The sequence below is a fragment of the Dendrobates tinctorius genome, unplaced genomic scaffold (assembly GCF_039654945.1).
Source record: "Dendrobates tinctorius isolate UK_male_01 unplaced genomic scaffold, ASM3965494v1 ptg000035l, whole genome shotgun sequence".
Taxonomy (NCBI): Eukaryota; Metazoa; Chordata; class Amphibia; order Anura; family Dendrobatidae; genus Dendrobates; species Dendrobates tinctorius.
Window position 1 is genome coordinate 32,991,517 of NW_027361703.1, and position 16,301 is coordinate 33,007,817.

Sequence of the window (16,301 nt, forward strand, 5' to 3'; positions counted from 1 at the left end):
TCGCCACAACCCGTGTGGCTTCGTCAGGGGAAGTCAGCAGGGGAGGGTGAGACAAAATCCTTTGAAACCCATGCATGGTTCATTTTAATGAAGGTTAGATCATCAACATTTTGGGTCGACAGACGGGTCCTTTTTTCTGTCAGGATTGATCCAGCAGCACTGAAGACTCGTTCAGGTAACACATTAGCAGCAGGGCAAGCGAGCTCCTGTAAGGCATATTGTGCCAATTCAGGCCAGGTGTCAAGTTTACTGGCCCAATAGTCAAAGGGGAATGACTGGTGAGGGAGAACATTGATATGGGAGGAGAAGTAGTTTGTTACCATAGTTGACAACTGCTGTCTCCTGTCACTTTCGATCGATGCAGTATTACCAGTCGTGTGAGCGGTATTTCAAAAATCAGTCCACAACATGGTCATGAAACCCCTGTGTCCAACGCCACTTCGGCTGTGTGCACCACGAACACCTCTTCCATGTTGCCCCCTACGGCTTGTTGGAAAAACATCACCGCCACTGTGTGCTGGGAATGCCTCAAACAAACAGTTTACCAGAGTTGCTTGTTTGTTAGCCAATATTAGCTCTAGGTTCTCCTGTGGCATGATGTTTTGGAATTTGCCTTTATAGCGTGGATCCAGGATGCTTGCCAACCAGTAGTCATCGTTCATCATTTTGGCAATGCGGGGGTCCCTTTTTAGGATCTGCAAGGCATAATCAGACATGTGGGCCAATGTTCCAGATGTCAATGATGCACTGCGAGTGCTGGGTGGAGGAGCACTTTCTGGCAAATCAACATCCCTACAGTCACGCACAAACCCTGTACCTAACCTTGCCACGCCAACATTTTTTCTTGCCCCCCTGAGAAGCATCCTTCTCCCCAAAATAATCATCCCCATCATCCTCCTCTTCCTACTCCACCTCGTCCACGAGACTTCCCTGAGCAGACAATGGCTGACTGTCATCAAGGCTTCCCTCCTCCTCTTCCTCCCCGGCTGCAGACGCCTGCTCCTTAATGTGCATAAAAGTTTGCATGAGCAGACGCATAAGTGGGATGCTCATGCTTATGATGGCGTTGTCTGCGCTTACCAGCCGTGTGCATTCATCAAAACACTGAAGGACTTTACAGCGGTCTTTCAGGTTCGACCACTGCACACCAGACAATTCCATGTCTGCCTGCAAACTGCCTGCCTGTGTATCCTCCCACAAATGAATTACAGCCTGCCTCTGTTCGCACAGCAACTGAACTATGTGCAGGGTGGAGTTCCACCTTATTGCCACGTCGATAATTAGGCAGTGTTTGGGAAGGTGGAGCAATCGCTGCAGCTTCTGCATACGACTGGAGTGTATGGGCGACCGGCGGATGTGCGAGCACAGTCTTCGCACCTTATGGAGCATGTTCAAGGTGTGAGCCAGGCAAGGTATGTGTCTGAGTTTTGAAAGGGCTATGGCTGCCACAAAATTCCGGCCGTTATCACTAACTACCTTGCCTGCCTCAAGATGTAGACTGCCCAGCCATGACTCAGTTTGTCGCTGCAAGTAGTCAGCCAGTACCTCCGCGGTGTGTCTGTTGTCGCCCAAACACATCATCTTCAACACAGCCTGCTGACACTTACCACTAGCTATTCGATAGTGGGACACCTCGTGTGCAACACTGGCAGCTGCGGATGGAGTCCTCGTGCGACTGCGCTCTGTGGACGAGCTTTCCCTTCTGGAGGAGGAGGAGGGTCGAACGCCTACAGCCAACTGTTTCCTATACCGTGGGCTAAGCAGCACTGTCCCACCTCTGCTGTCCCCTGTGGACCCTGCATCCACCACATTAACCCAGTGCGCAGTGATGACCCTGGCCATGCCTACTGGACCATGCATCTGTTGTGAGGTGCACCTTTCCACTCACTGATTGCTTGAGTGCATGGACAATGCGGTCTTTCACATGCACGTGGAGGGCTGGGATGGCTTTTCATGAAAAGAAGTGCCGACTGGGTAGGTCATAGCGTGGTACTGCATAGGCCATGAGCTTGCGGAAAGCTATGCTTTCAACCAACCGGTAGGGCATCATCTCTAACGAGATTAGTTTGGCAATGTGGGCGTTCAAAGCCAGTGTACGCGGATGAGAGGATGAGTATTTTCTTGTCCTACTCAGAGTCTCTGGTAGGGTGAGCTGGACTTGAGAGCTGCATATGGTGGAACTAGTGGTGGACATGGCAGACTGAGAGAGGGTTGGTGATGGTGTTGGTGGTGTTGCTGATGGCCTAGATTCAGTCTTTCGTAGCAATAACATTGTGATTCCATGACTGCTTTGCACTTGCGATGACACCTCGACATTTGCTGCTGGTGGTGTGCTAACGGTGGGCTACCAGTGGGGGAAGCGATGTAGCGTTGCTGACTACCTTCATTGGGAGCAGGTGCACATGTGGTACGTGAGGTTTGGTAGTCCGTCCACGCTTGCAAGTGCATGGTGGTTAAATGTCTAAGCATGCAACTGGTATTCAAATTTCTCAGATTTTTCCCTCGGCTAAAGGTCTTTGCGCCCTTCTTACAGGTTACCTTTGCCTGATCATTAGAATTTTGTTCAATAAAGTACCACACTGCACTCTTCCTACTATGGAAGACATTTTGAGACCTTGCACGCTGTGCTAATTTGACCGTCTGGCCAAGCTGTCCTGCAACTCTTTTGGTTTTTGTAAAACGTTTTTGGACTGCTACGGTCCTGCCAGATAACAGCTGTTGCGATGTCGTTGCCTGCTGCGGGTCCTCCTCCTCCTCTTCTGAGCTATTGGAAGCGGCACCCTCTTCCCCCAATGGATGCCAATCTGGGTCAACAACTGGGTCATCCATCACCTCCTCTTCAATTTCATGTGCATCTTCCTCTGTGTCACCGTGTAAGGTGGTATAGTATGCGGGAAGGGGCACCTGAGTTTCATCAGGGTCTGATTCTGCCTCAGTACACTGCGAGGACAATGTAGTGCTCTGAGTGAATGTACCAGCAGAGAAATCTAGCAGTGGCTGTGCATCAGTGTACTCCATGTCAGATTCATCTTGGACTGGGGAATTCACGATTTGACTTGCTAACCCAGGCATGGTATGTGAAAAGAGCTCCATGGAGTAATTGGTAGTGTGGCCTGCCACATCCTTCACTTTTGGTAGGGGTGAAGGACACAAGGAAAGGTGTTCCTGACCAGGAGCCTCCACTGACGACTCAGTGCTTTTATTTTTTGAAGCTTCACAAGAGGAGGCGAGAGAGCTGGAGGCTGTGTCAGCAATGTAAGCCAAAACTTGTTCCTGAAGCTCAGGCTTTAAAAGTGGTTTACCTACTCCCAGAAAAGAGAGCCTTCGAGGCCTTGTGGAGTCAGACGATGATGCAGGCTCAACTCCTCCTGCCTTAGGTGCTATTGTGCTTTTGCCACTACCAACAGATGCAACACCACCACCACCACCATCGGGACCAGCTAGCAACCCCCGCCCACTTCCATGGCGTCTTCCACCATACTTCCTCATTTTTGTGAAAATGTACCCAAAATACCACCAGCTATATGGTACTGTAAAACAAGGTAGAAGGTGTATCTACTATTGGTGAGAATTTGAATCTCACTATAGATTTGAGGATGCAGAACTATTGTCTCAGGCCCAGGAGAGATTACACCTCAATGTAACAGGCTGAAATTGGATGGTGTATGACAAGGTGGAGGGTGTCTATAGGATTGGTGAGAATTTGAATCTCACTATAGATTTGAGGACGCAGAACTATTGTTTCAGGCCCAGGAGAGATTACACCTCAATGTAACAGGCTGAAATTGGATGGTGTATGACAAGGCGGAGGGTGTTTATAGGATTTGTGAGAATTTGAATCTCACTATAGATTTGAGGACGCTGAACTATTGTCTCAGGCCCAGGAGAGATTACACCTCAATGTAACAGGCTGAAATTGGATAGTGTATGACAAGGTGGAGGGTGTATATAGGATTGGTGAGAATTTGAATCTCACTATAGATTTGAGGACAGAGAAATATTGTCTCAGGCCCAGGAGAGATTACACCTCAATGTAACAGGCTGAAATTGGATGGTGTATGGCAAGGTGGAGGGTGTCTATAGGATTGGTGAGAATTTGGATCTCACTAGAGATTTGAGGACGCTGAACTATTGTCTCAGGCACAGGAGAGATTACACCTCAATGTAACAGGCTGAAATTGGATGGTGTATGACAAGGTGGAGGGTGTCTATAGAATTGGTGAGAATTTGAATCTCACTATAGATTTGAGGATGCAGAACTATTGTCTCAGGCCTAGGAGAGATTACACCTCAATGTAACAGGCTGAAATTGGATGGTGTATGACAAGGTGGAGGGTGTCTATAGGATTGGTGAGAATTTGAATCTCACTATAGATTTGAGGATGCAGAACTATTGTCTCAGGCCCAGGAGAGATTACACCTCAATGTAACAGGCTGAAATTGGATGGTGTATGACAAGGCGGAGGGTGTCTATAGGATTTGTGAGTAGTGTTGAGCATTCCGATACCGCAAGTATCGGGTATCGGCCGATATTAGCGGTATCGGAATTCCGATACTTAGTTCCGATACTTTTGTCATATCGGATTCCGGAATCGGAATCGGAATAGGAAGTTCCCATCATGCTATGAGCCTGCTTGCTTTGATTAAGCCAATGGGAATCCTCCGAAGTGTGGGCACATCCTGTTAGGCATGTAGGCATGTTAACTATTGGCATGGCTGTGATTGGCTGCCGAAATGATGTCATGATGCACTATAAAAGCCACCGCAGCCGCCATTTCTGGTCACTCTGCTGTGAATTCAGTTAGGGACAGGCTGCTGTAGAAGACTGTGAGGGACAGTTAGAAATAGCGATTCCACCAAACATCTAGTGCTTTACCCAGGCTACATAAACCACCACTGTAGCCTTCTTTGCCCTAGCAGCAGTGTTCACAGCTGTCTGCAAGGGCTGTGTGAGTGCAGCTCACGCTGTGGAGTGGGTCCTGCAGCCACGTCAGGCTGTAGGCCACCCAGTGTGATCACTGCTGCCTCATACATCTTTTATTTTTTGAGCTGCATTTTTTACATAATTTCAATCTAGTGTGCTTCCATCCGTATCCATATACGTTGGTTGCAAACACTAGTAGTAGACAGCGGAGCCTTTCTGCAGCCTTTCAGTGCTAGTGTCCACTTTGCTGCACTGTTCACGGCTGTCTGAGAGGTCTCTGACTGTGTGTGAGTGCAGCTCACGCTGAGTAGTGTGTCCTGCAGCTACGTCTGGCTGTAGGACGCTCAGCGTGCGTCAGTGCCTCACACATATTTTTATTTGAGTGCAGCTCATTTTTTCTTCTATTAGTGTGCATCCATCCGTCTCCATCTACGGTGGTTGCAAACACTATAAAGGAGTACACAGCGGAGCCTTTCTGCAGCCTGTCAGTGCCAGTGCCCACTTAGCTGCACTGTTGACGGCTGTCTGAGAGGCCTCTGACTGTGTGTGAGTGCAGCTCACGCTGAGTAGAGTGTCCTGCAGCTACGTCTGGTTGTAGGACGCTCAACGTGCGTCACTGCCTCACACATATTTGTCTTTGAGTGCAGCTCATTTTTTCTTCTCCTATTAGTGTGCATCCATCCGTATCCATCAACATTGGTTGGTTGCAAACACTATATAGGAGTAGATAGAGGAGCCTTTTTTTCTGGCTTGTGCCAGAAAAAAAGCCAGATTAGTATTACCCAATTTTTTTGGAGCCTCATCTTTTGCATTGTAGGTTACCTGCCTGCATTGTAATAGCTCCAAAAAGTTGGTGATACTATCAGTTCCAATTCTTTGTTCACATACTTTGAGTTTGTTTCCAACAAAGAAACCACAAAAAAAGTTCACCAAACACTACATTTTGAACTTGTGTAGGCCACATCAGCTCCTATTAAAGTCTAGTCCACACACACACACACTTCATAAAATTAGTGTTTCTTGTACCTGTAACCAGCTGTTCAGGAATAAGCACACTAAGGCCCCCCTTTGTACTTTTTTGCCTATCTTAAGCAGTCTTGCAAGATGAAGAAGGCAGGGAGTAAGGCGCATGGGCGTGGGCGTGGAGTTTCAGCAGGGAGAGGACGTGGGGATTCTGCAGGGAGAGGACGTGGGGATTCTACAGGTAGAGGACGTGGGGATTCTGGGCCTGCTGCGGGCACCAGTGGATCAGCATCCCCCAGTTTTAGCAGGCAACAGTCCTTTATGCGCAGCTTTGTAGGACCTCAACGTACCCCACTGCTGCGGGAGGAACAAATTGAAGCCGTTGTCGGATGGATGGCAGCTAACGCATTGACTTCAATTACTTCCGCATCCTCTCAGGGTCAGAGCACCGAAGAGCAACCATCTGTCTCTTCACCACCTGCCAAAGTGCCCAGGCAGTCAGAGAGACATGGACAGGAGCCATCACAGTCTCTACTTCTGTTCTCGGAATCTGTTGGCTTGGAAAGAGGGGGCCAGCCAAGCAGCATTCCTGAATGTGAAGAAGAGGGAGTATGCAGTGATGCGCAACTTCTTTGTCCCTCTGAATCTGAAGAGGCGAGTGGGCCAGTGCCTATGGTCAGCACACCTCAGTACGCATCAGATGATGACGAGACTCAGTTGCCACTTTCTGGTGCGTACGGTGCTGGCGAGACAACCCCGGAGAAGCAGCTGTTTGAAGAGGGGAGGGAAGATGATGAGGTCCTTGACCCATCATGGCGTGAGCAACAGGAAGGTGGTGGGAGCAGCTCGGAGGAAGAGATTCCCCTACCGGCCAAAACAGGAGGCAGAGGGAGGGGGAAGACTTGGTTGCCTGTACCCTCCACTTCGGCACCCGTTAGGAGCATTCCTCCTTCCAAAGGCAAACCGGGCGCTCACAAGAGTTGCAGTGCGTGGTCCTTTTTTGACACAGTTGCAGATGACATTTGCTTTGTCAAATGCAAGCTGTGTCATCAGAGAGTCAAAAGAGGGAGAAATGTCAGCAACCTCAATACCACAAATATGTGGAAACATGTGCGCACCAAGCACGAGTTGGAGTTGCAGAGACACCCTGAAGACGTAGGCCAACGTACAGCACCACCTACCACCTCTTCAGTTCGTGTTGGGCCCTCTTCCTCCAGCTCACACACTGCTGGTTCGGCTTCCTCACAGGATCGCCAAGGAAGAACCTCTGCCACTGTTGTCCGGAGACCCTGTCAGATTACACCCATAGCAGCACGTTCCCATCCATCACAGCCATCGGTAGCACAGACATGGGATAAAAGGCGCCCTTACTCGGCAAACCATCCCCGAGCACAGTCTCGGAATGCTGGCATTGCCAAACTTCTGGCAGTTGAAATGCTGTCATTCAGGCTGGTGGACACTGACACCTTCCGGGACTTAATGGCATTGGCAGTCCCCCAATACAACGTGCCCAGCCGCTTTTATTTCAGCAGGCGAGCCGTCCCTGCCCTGCAGAAACATGTTGAGGGCAAAATAAAACATGCGCTACTAAACGCCGTTAGTAGCAAGGTCCACCTGACCACCGATGCGTGGACCAGTAACCATGGACAGGGACGATACCTTTCCCTCACTGCCCACTGGGTCAATGTTGTGGAGCCGGGTACGGATCTGGAGAGTGGCGCTGTACGTGTTCTTCCAACGCCACGGATTGCAGGACTCCAGTCTGTACACATAGACTCCTCCTCCTACTCAAGTTCCTCAGAAACAGCAGAGCAGGAGCCTGTTACGACCGATATGAGCACAGCCGTGGCCAAACGTCAACAGGCTGTACTCAAATTAATTTCTTTGGGGAATCGAAGCCACACAGCGCAGGAGCTCTGGAATGCTATCAAGCTGGAGAGCGATGTGTGGTTTGGGCCAGCGAATCTCCAGCCGGGCTTGGTAGTGTGTGACAATGGCCGAAATCTGGTGGCAGCTCTTGGCCTAGGCAACCTCACACACATCCCATGTCTGGCACATGTTCTTAACTTGGTCGTGCAGAGCTTTCTGAGGGACTATCCGGATCTTGCTGCACTGTTGCACAAGGTCCGCATAGAGTGCGCTCACTTGCGACGTTCCAGCACGGCAAGATCGCGCCTCGCTGCTCTGCAGCGACGATTTGGCCTTCTGGAACATCGCATCATATGTGACCTACCCACCCGGTGGAATTCAACGTTACATATGTTGGAGCGGTTGTGTGAGCAGCAGGCAGCAGTCATGGAGTACCAGCTGCATCAGGCGCAAACAAGTCGCACTGTGCGCCGTTCACACTTCAGCACCATTGAGTGGGCCTCTATGAAGGACATCTGCCTCGTTTTGCGTGCCTTCGATGAATCCACGCGGATGGCGAGTGCAGATGATGCACTAGTCAGCATGACTGTCCCCCTTATCTGCCTGCTTCAACAAACACTGCAAGCACTAAGGGATGAGGTTTCAGAAGAGGTGGAGGATGAGGAGTCCCAAATGCCATCTGCTTCTGGACAGTCTGCGCTGCGTGTTTCCTCACAAAGGCCTAGGCAGGGGACACTTTGTGAGGAGGATGAGGAGGAGTCGATGGAGGAGGAAGACATCTCTCCAGAGGAGGGAGGTACACAAACCTCTACTCAGTATGTACAGCGAGGGTGGGGTGATGCAGAGCAGGCCGAGGTCACGCCTCAAACAGGGGACAGCGGTTCTTTGGCAGTTGGGAGTCTGCAGCACATGGTTGATTTCATGCTGCAGTGCCTGAGAAACGACCGCCGCATCGCCCACATTCTCGTCTCGGCTGATTATTGGGTGTACACCCTCCTAGATCCTTGCTACCGGGACAGCGTACAAAGGCTCATACCAACGTTGAACCGGGAGCGTAAAATGCGGGAGTACGAAGAGTCACTGGTGCAGTCCATAATGTTTTCCATTCCACCCGACAGCATTGTTGCTAGTGCTTTACAAAGCAGCTCTGTGCGTCGAGGCAGTGGAGGAAACTCTGCACAAAGAGGGAGCAGAGGCAGCGCCGCAGCACAAGGCAAGACCACTATGGCCCAAATGTGGCAAAGTTTTGTGTGTCCACCACAATTGTCTACACCATCAGCGACGCCTCGAGTCAGCAGGAGGCAACGCTTCCGTCAGATGGTGTCAGACTACATGTCTTGCCCTGTCGCTGTACTCCCAGATGGCTCTTCCCCCTTCAAGTTTTGGGTCTCTAAGCTGGATACATGGCCAGAGCTTAGCCAGTATGCATTGGAGGTGCTGGCTTGCCCTGCTGCCAGTGTATTATCGGAACGTGTCTTTAGTGCCGCAGGTGGTGTACTAACAGACCGTCGCACGCGACTATCTTCCGATAATGTTGACCGGCTGACTTTTCTGAAAATGAACAAGGCCTGGATCTCCAAAGACTTTGCCATTCCTCTTACAGACTAAATTAGTGGTTGGCAACTGTATCCAGGTCTGCTGGTGTGTTCATTTTTCTACCACCTGAACTATAATCCCTTTGCTTCAACACAGCCAGTTGTCGCTCAGATGTGTCGTCTGCACAGAGAAACACACTAGCTCCTGTGTTAGTGGGGTTCAGTAATGCCAGCTGATCCCCTGCTGTGTGGACGGCAAAGTCACCAGCTCCATCAACATTCAAACCACTACTGATTTTTAACCGTGCCCAACTTAGGTCTCTGGCTCCACTGTCTCTACTATTTCCCCTGACCTCCAACCCCGCCATCTACATCTCTGAAGTGGCGTCAGCACAATCTACACTTGTTCCTGTGGCTCAGTCCCATCAGTTTATCCCCTGATGTGTGTCCGGCAAGGTCTCCTGCTCTGTCCACATTCCCATAACCAGTAGTGGGAATGAGGACAGAGCTGGCGAACTTGCCGGACAAACATCAGGGGATCAACTGACGGGACTGAGCACCAGTAACACAGGAACAAGTGTAGATTGTGCTGACGCCACTTCAGAGATGTAGCTGGCGGGGTTGGAGGCCAGGGTAAATAGTAGAGACAGTGGAGCCAGAGGCCTAAGTGGAGCATGGTTAGAATCAGTAGTAGTCCACAACCTCCATAAAAACCGCTGCCCATTGGCCTCTGCATGCGGCATGCGTAATCCTGGGCTCCAACAGCTTCAGTTGGTGTTCAGAAGTGTCGTCTCCACAGAGCCAAACACATTCGTTAGAGTGTTAGTGGGGTTCAGCACTGCCAGCTGTTCCCCTGCTGTGGAGATGGCAAGTCTCCTGCTGCCTTCACCTGCCAAAATCCAGTAGGCCACAGCCTGCTCCTCGCCTAATCCTGGGCTCCAACAGCGTCAGTTGGTGTTCAGAAGTGTCGTCTCCACAGAGCCAAACACCTTCGTTAGAGTGTTAATGGGGTTCAGCACTGCCAGCTGTTCCCCTGCTGTGGAGATGGCAAGTCTCCTGCTGCCTTCACCTGCCAAAATCCAGTAGGCCCCAGCCTGCTCCTCGCCTAATCCTGGGCTCCAACAGCGTCAGTTGGTGTTCAGAAGTGTCGTCTCCACAGAGCCAAACACCTTCGTTAGAGTGTTAGTGGGGTTCAGCACTGCCAGCTGTTCCCCTGCTGTGGAGATGGCAAGTCTCCTGCTGCCTTCACCTGCCAAAATCCAGTAGGCCCCAGCCTGCTCCTCGCCTAATCCTGGGCTCCAACAGCGTCAGTTGGTGTTCAGAAGTGTCGTCTCCACAGAGCCAAACACCTTTGTTAGAGTGTTAGTGGGGTTCAGCACTGCCAGCTGTTCCCCTGCTGTGGAGATGGCAAGTCTCCTGCTGCCTTCACCTGCCAAAATCCAGTAGGCCCCAGCCTGCTCCTCGCCTAATCCTGGGCTCCAACAGCGTCAGTTGGTGTTCAGAAGTGTCGTCTCCACAGAGCCAAACACCTTCGTTAGAGTGTTAGTGGGGTTCAGCACTGCCAGCTGTTCCCCTGCTGTGGAGATGGCAAGTCTCCTGCTGCCTTCACCTGCCAAAATCCAGTAGGCCCCAGCCTGCTCCTCGCCTAATCCTGGGCTCCAACAGCGTCAGTTGGTGTTCAGAAGTGTCGTCTCCACAGAGCCAAACACCTTCGTTAGAGTGTTAGTGGGGTTCAGCACTGCCAGCTGTTCCCCTGCTGTGGAGATGGCAAGTCTCCTGCTGCCTTCACCTGCCAAAATCCAGTAGGCCACAGCCTGCTCCTCGCCTAATCCTGGGCTCCAACAGCGTCAGTTGGTGTTCAGAAGTGTCGTCTCCACAGAGCCAAACACCTTCGTTAGAGTGTTAGTGGGGTTCAGCACTGCCAGCTGTTCCCCTGCTGTGGAGATGGCAAGTCTCCTGCTGCCTTCACCTGCCAAAATCCAGTAGGCCCCAGCCTGCTCCTCGCCTAATCCTGGGCTCCAACAGCGTCAGTTGGTGTTCAGAAGTGTCGTCTCCACAGAGCCAAACACCTTCGTTAGAGTGTTAGTGGGGTTCAGCACTGCCAGCTGTTCCCCTGCTGTGGAGATGGCAAGTCTCCTGCTGCCTTCACCTGCCAAAATCCAGTAGGCCACAGCCTGCTCCTCGCCTAATCCTGGGCTCCAACAGCGTCAGTTGGTGTTCAGAAGTGTCGTCTCCACAGAGCCAAACACCTTCGTTAGAGTGTTAGTGGGGTTCAGCACTGCCAGCTGTTCCCCTGCTGTGGAGATGGCAAGTCTCCTGCTGCCTTCACCTGCCAAAATCCAGTAGGCCACAGCCTGCTCCTCGCCTAATCCTGGGCTCCAACAGCGTCAGTTGGTGTTCAGAAGTGTCGTCTCCACAGAGCCAAACACCTTCGTTAGAGTGTTAGTGGGGTTCAGCACTGCCAGCTGTTCCCCTGCTGTGGAGATGGCAAGTCTCCTGCTGCCTTCACCTGCCAAAATCCAGTAGGCCCCAGCCTGCTCCTCGCCTAATCCTGGGCTCCAACAGCGTCAGTTGGTGTTCAGAAGTGTCGTCTCCACAGAGCCAAACACATTCGTTAGAGTGTTAGTGGGGTTCAGCACTGCCAGCTGTTCCCCTGCTGTGGAGATGGCAAGTCTCCTGCTGCCTTCACCTGCCAAAATCCAGTAGGCCACAGCCTGCTCCTCGCCTAATCCTGGGCTCCAACAGCGTCAGTTGGTGTTCAGAAGTGTCGTCTCCACAGAGCCAAACACATTCGTTAGAGTGTTAGTGGGGTTCAGCACTGCCAGCTGTTCCCCTGCTGTGGAGATGGCAAGTCTCCTGCTGCCTTCACCTGCCAAAATCCAGTAGGCCACAGCCTGCTCCTCGCCTAATCCTGGGCTCCAACAGCGTCAGTTGGTGTTCAGAAGTGTCGTCTCCACAGAGCCAAACACATTCGTTAGAGTGTTAGTGGGGTTCAGCACTGCCAGCTGTTCCCCTGCTGTGGAGATGGCAAGTCTCCTGCTGCCTTCACCTGCCAAAATCCAGTAGGCCCCAGCCTGCTCCTCGCCTAATCCTGGGCTCCAACAGCGTCAGTTGGTGTTCAGAAGTGTCGTCTCCACAGAGCCAAACACCTTCGTTAGAGTGTTAGTGGGGTTCAGCACTGCCAGCTGTTCCCCTGCTGTGGAGATGGCAAGTCTCCTGCTGCCTTCACCTGCCAAAATCCAGTAGGCCACAGCCTGCTCCTCGCCTAATCCTGGGCTCCAACAGCGTCAGTTGGTGTTCAGAAGTGTCGTCTCCACAGAGCCAAACACCTTCGTTAGAGTGTTAGTGGGGTTCAGCACTGCCAGCTGTTCCCCTGCTGTGGAGATGGCAAGTCTCCTGCTGCCTTCACCTGCCAAAATCCAGTAGGCCCCAGCCTGCTCCTCGCCTAATCCTGGGCTCCAACAGCGTCAGTTGGTGTTCAGAAGTGTCGTCTCCACAGAGCCAAACACATTCGTTAGAGTGTTAGTGGGGTTCAGCACTGCCAGCTGTTCCCCTGCTGTGGAGATGGCAAGTCTCCTGCTGCCTTCACCTGCCAAAATCCAGTAGGCCACAGCCTGCTCCTCGCCTAATCCTGGGCTCCAACAGCGTCAGTTGGTGTTCAGAAGTGTCGTCTCCACAGAGCCAAACACATTCGTTAGAGTGTTAGTGGGGTTCAGCACTGCCAGCTGTTCCCCTGCTGTGGAGATGGCAAGTCTCCTGCTGCCTTCACCTGCCAAAATCCAGTAGGCCCCAGCCTGCTCCTCGCCTAATCCTGGGCTCCAACAGCGTCAGTTGGTGTTCAGAAGTGTCGTCTCCACAGAGCCAAACACCTTCGTTAGAGTGTTAGTGGGGTTCAGCACTGCCAGCTGTTCCCCTGCTGTGGAGATGGCAAGTCTCCTGCTGCCTTCACCTGCCAAAATCCAGTAGGCCCCAGCCTGCTCCTCGCCTAATCCTGGGCTCCAACAGCGTCAGTTGGTGTTCAGAAGTGTCGTCTCCACAGAGCCAAACACCTTCGTTAGAGTGTTAGTGGGGTTCAGCACTGCCAGCTGTTCCCCTGCTGTGGAGATGGCAAGTCTCCTGCTGCCTTCACCTGCCAAAATCCAGTAGGCCACAGCCTGCTCCTCGCCTAATCCTGGGCTCCAACAGCGTCAGTTGGTGTTCAGAAGTGTCGTCTCCACAGAGCCAAACACATTCGTTCAAGTGTTAGTGGGGTTCATCATTGCCAGCTGATCCCCTGCTGTGGAGATGGCAGTCTCTCCTGCTGTCTCCGCATTACAAAGACAGTAGGCCTCTGCCTACACCCTCCTATTTCCTGGGCTTCAACACAGCCAGTTGTAGCTCGGAAGTGCCGTCCACACGGAAAGAGATACTTGCTCCCGTGTCTCAGTGGGGTTCAGTAATGTCAGCTGATCCCCTGCTGTGTGGATGGCAGTCTCTTCTGCTGTCACTTCATTCAAAATACAGTAGGCCTCTGCCTATACCCTCCTATTTCCTGGGCTTCAACACAGCCAGTTGTAGTTCGGAAGTGCCGTCCACACGGAAAGAGATACTTGCTCCCGTGTCTCAGTGGGGTTCAGTAACGTCAGCTGATCCCCTGCTGTGTGGATAGCAGTCTCTCCTGCTGTCACCTCATTCAAAATACAGTAGGCCTCTGCCTACACCCTCCTATTTCCTGGGCTTCAACACAGCCAGTTGTAGTTCGGAAGTGCCGTCCACACGGAAAGAGATACTTGCTCCCGTGTCTCAGTGGGGTTCAGTAACGTCAGCTGATCCCCTGCTGTGTGGATGGCAGTCTCTCCTGCTGTAAACTCATTCAAAATACAGTAGGCCTCTGCCTACACCCTCCTATTTCCTGGGCTTCAACACAGCCAGTTGTAGTTCGGAAGTGCCGTCCACACGGAAAGAGATACTTGCTCCCGTGTCTCAGTGGGGTTCAGTAACGTCAGCTGATCCCCTGCTGTGTGGATGGCAGTCTCTCCTGCTGTCACCTCATTCAAAATACAGTAGGCCTCTGCCTACACCCTCCTATTTCCTGGGCTTCAACACAGCCAGTTGTAGTTCGGAAGTGCCGTCCACACGGAAAGAGATACTTGCTCCCGTGTCTCAGTGGGGTTCAGTAATGTCAGCTGATCCCCTGCTGTGTGGATGGCAGTCTCTCCTGCTGTCACCTCATTCAAAATACAGTAGGCCTCTGCCTACACCCTCCTATTTCCTGGGCTTCAACACAGCCAGTTGTAGTTCGGAAGTGCCGTCCACACGGAAAGAGATACTTGCTCCCGTGTCTCAGTGGGGTTCAGTAATGTCAGCTGATCCCCTGCTGTGTGGATGGCAGTCTCTCCTGCTGTCACCTCATTCAAAATACAGTAGGCCTCTGCCTACACCCTCCTATTTCCTGGGCTTCAACACAGCCAGTTGTAGTTCGGAAGTGCCGTCCACACGGAAAGAGATACTTGCTCCCGTGTCTCAGTGGGGTTCAGTAATGTCAGCTGATCCCCTGCTGTGTGGATGGCAGTCTCTCCTGCTGTCACCTCATTCAAAATACAGTAGGCCTCTGCCTACACCCTCCTATTTCCTGGGCTTCAACACAGCCAGTTGTAGTTCGGAAGTGCCGTCCACACGGAAAGAGATACTTGCTCCCGTGTCTCAGTGGGGTTCAGTAATGTCAGCTGATCCCCTGCTGTGTGGATGGCAGTCTCTCCTGCTGTCACCTCATTCAAAATACAGTAGGCCTCTGCCTACACCCTCCTATTTCCTGGGCTTCAACACAGCCAGTTGTAGTTCGGAAGTGCCGTCCACACGGAAAGAGATACTTGCTCCCGTGTCTCAGTGGGGTTCAGTAACGTCAGCTGATCCCCTGCTGTGTGGATGGCAGTCTCTCCTGCTGTCACCTCATTCAAAATACAGTAGGCCTCTGCCTACACCCTCCTATTTCCTGGGCTTCAACACAGCCAGTTGTAGTTCGGAAGTGCCGTCCACACGGAAAGAGATACTTGCTCCCGTGTCTCAGTGGGGTTCAGTAATGTCAGCTGATCCCCTGCTGTGTGGATGGCAGTCTCTCCTGCTGTCACCTCATTCAAAATACAGTAGGCCTCTGCCTACACCCTCCTATTTCCTGGGCTTCAACACAGCCAGTTGTAGTTCGGAAGTGCCGTCCACACGGAAAGAGATACTTGCTCCCGTGTCTCAGTGGGGTTCAGTAATGTCAGCTGATCCCCTGCTGTGTGGATGGCAGTCTCTCCTGCTGTCACCTCATTCAAAATACAGTAGGCCTCTGCCTACACCCTCCTATTTCCTGGGCTTCAACACAGCCAGTTGTAGTTCGGAAGTGCCGTCCACACGGAAAGAGATACTTGCTCCCGTGTCTCAGTGGGGTTCAGTAACGTCAGCTGATCCCCTGCTGTGTGGATGGCAGTCTCTCCTGCTGTCACCTCATTCAAAATACAGTAGGCCTCTGCCTACACCCTCCTATTTCCTGGGCTTCAACACAGCCAGTTGTAGTTCGGAAGTGCCGTCCACACGGAAAGAGATACTTGCTCCCGTGTCTCAGTGGGGTTCAGTAATGTCAGCTGATCCCCTGCTGTGTGGATGGCAGTCTCTCCTGCTGTCACCTCATTCAAAATACAGTAGGCCTCTGCCTACACCCTCCTATTTCCTGGGCTTCAACACAGCCAGTTGTAGTTCGGAAGTGCCGTCCACACGGAAAGAGATACTTGCTCCCGTGTCTCAGTGGGGTTCAGTAATGTCAGCTGATCCCCTGCTGTGTGGATGGCAGTCTCTCCTGCTGTCACCTCATTCAAAATACAGTAGGCCTCTGCCTACACCCTCCTATTTCCTGGGCTTCAACACAGCCAGTTGTAGTTCGGAAGTGCCGTCCACACGGAAAGAGATACTTGCTCCCGTGTCTCAGTGGGGTTCAGTAACGTCAGCTGATCCCCTGCTGTGTGGATGGCAGTCTCTCCTGCTGTCACCTC